Source organism: Schistocerca cancellata, chromosome 4, assembly GCF_023864275.1.
Source record: "Schistocerca cancellata isolate TAMUIC-IGC-003103 chromosome 4, iqSchCanc2.1, whole genome shotgun sequence".
Classification (NCBI taxonomy): Eukaryota; Metazoa; Arthropoda; class Insecta; order Orthoptera; family Acrididae; genus Schistocerca; species Schistocerca cancellata.
This window is the reverse complement of record NC_064629.1, coordinates 844,891,745-844,894,459: the sequence shown is the minus strand read 5'-3', so window position 1 is coordinate 844,894,459 and position 2,715 is coordinate 844,891,745.

Genomic DNA, 2,715 nt, shown 5'->3' with positions numbered 1-2,715 from the left:
TTGATGATTGCAGGTCTGCAAAACAAACTCGAGCTTCGTGGAACAGTGCGTGGGGTACGGACAGCTGATCAGTTGCAAATGCTGCTGGAACTGTATCAGCGTTCACAAAATTTTTGAGGCAAGAGGTAGGGAGTTTTGTGTAAGTAGGCCAGAGTGGGCAATTAACAACACTTATGGGAAAAATGAAATAAAACACAACCAGCTAAAGCTACTAATGGTATTAACTACTGAAACGTTGCTTAAACGAATCAACGTATATAAATTTTTAATGCAAAATCAAATATTAGCAAAAAGACAAAACGATGGTGTCCGGGATTACGCAACAGAGTGTGGGGGTAATTACAGATGGTGTTTGAGGCATAGCCTAATCTTCACATAAGTTACAGATGAATCTTCTTGATGTAATTTCACCACTTGTGCAGTTTTCATGGACCCATAAATGACATGTTGATCCAATCTTCAGAGCGAGGATCTTCATATTTTTCTTCACAAATTAAGCACTGATACTCATTCTCCATTGCAGCTCCTTCACTGACCTTTTTCTTCTTGCGTCGTATGTTGTTTTCTTGAACCTTCAACTACGTGTTATTACCTGCAAATGCCTGAGGGTTCTTCACACCTTTCTTACCTGTAATGGAACGTACAGTCTTTTCACTTGCTTTCATTTGCTCCTAATTTTTGCCTTTCGTCTTTTTTTTTCTGAAACATACTTAATAGGAGAAATGGTTATTACAGCTGAATGTCGTTTTCCGACCTTTTTTTTTGCGTTTCGTTGTTGCGGTTGAGAACATTGCGCCTAACCATACTTTCAAGTGGAACTGATTTGTCCAAAACAACTACAGCGGTTACTACTGCCCTCTGCTGCACAATTAATTTCGATACTAGGCCTATCTCCATATCAAGTGTCAGTGCTCTTTGCGCGTTTGATGTCAATGCTACCTGTGTGTCCTAAGTCACTGATGTCACATGTACGAAGTGTTCATCAAATTTAGTCAAATTCCGTTGTGTCTATTGGCCACATACGAGCTGTTTGGAAAACGTCTGCTAATTTTGCTATCTTGCTGTTGCGATTCAAGTGTTTTGTGAAAGGTCCAGCAACTTTATACTGTGTAATTTTTCAGCCTACGTTGGAAGCCATGTATCAGTCGCATTCTCTGTTGTATGAAGCCTTGATAGGTACGAAGTATGTCAGGTCCAGTGGTCGCATACAATGTGATGTATGCGGTGGAAGGGATAACGGTATTACTCCATTCTGGTGACAAAGCAGGTAGCATGGAAGGCTAACTGGCCTTTCATGATTGTCTAAAATAAGTGTAACTGGTTCTGCAACAGTTGGTTTACCATAGGGGATGAAGTGTTGTAGCCAACCTACAAATAGGTTCTCGTTGATCCAACGCTAAACGCTAACTGCTGCTATAGTATCAGCATTTCCTATACGCAATAGCAATAAATGAGCATTCATTCGATTCCTCTTAAAAATAAAGAACGGAGGAACATACTTTCCTGAAGCGCTAAATGCGCAAACAACTGTTGCAGTGTCTATTTCACCACTTGTTGCCATGCACACTTGCTTCTGGCCCTTAGGTGATTAAATCCTTGAATTTATTTGGACATTAGAAATGCCTGTCCCGGCAACATTGTACGTACGATTAGCATCAAACTGGTATTTTGTTTGCAAAACTTGCAGGTTATTGAAGAACATTCTAACTTCCGTTTCATTAAAACCTGCAATTCTATTGATGGAAGTGGACTCAGGTTTCTGTAGCGGAATATTAGGATACCTTCTTTTAAAATCCGTGTAACCAGTCTTTTCCTGGCATTTGGGATGTTTTCTCAAAATTCTGCCTCAAATGATTTACTTTAGCATATTTCATAGCTATTTTCCGCGCCATCTATATGGTTAACCTGTAAAATAGTTTACTACATTTTAAGATATATTCTTCTAGTTCCCTTTCTTCCTCTCTGGAAAATGTTGTCTTACCTTCAAGTTTTGATTACTGTATAACTTCTTTCTTATGATGGTCGTGTAAAGTACTTTTTGGAACAGCAGTTGCTTCTCCTAAGGAACGTGTTTTGTTTTTGGCATCCTTAATGGCACACTGTAAGTGGTCTGATTTGTATTTGGTATCCGTCGTCCTATACTAGGGTTAATTACGGACGGTCGGGATTACCTCACTCAAAACGTCCGAAATAACCCAAAATTTATAGTAACGCAACATAATGTTTTTATTTGAGCTTAGAATCGCATGATGCATGCGTGAGTACGTAAAAAAATTTTAATTAGAAGTTAATTCTCAAAAACGATACGGCGTTTCTATATTACACCTAAAATATTGTACACCTATTCTAATTCACTCATACGTTATATGAAATTGGAAATTTGTGGTAAGTTATATGGGACCAAACTGCTGACGTCACCAGGCCCTAAGCTTACACACTACTTAAACTAACTTACGCTAAGGACAACACACACGACCATGCCCGAGGGAGAACTCGAACCTCGACGGAGGGAGCCGCGCGAACCGTGGCAAGGCGCCTGAGACCGAGAAGCTACCCCGCGCGGCGTTATATGAAATCGTTGAAACACTACGAAGTAAATATACCTTGTACGGCGAACGCGGCGTCAGTTCACAGCTGTTTGTTCGGCACTGGGTTGAGGCCCATCTCACGATTGCGTCATTGGAAATATCTTCAGTTCTTCTCTAACATAGTCAA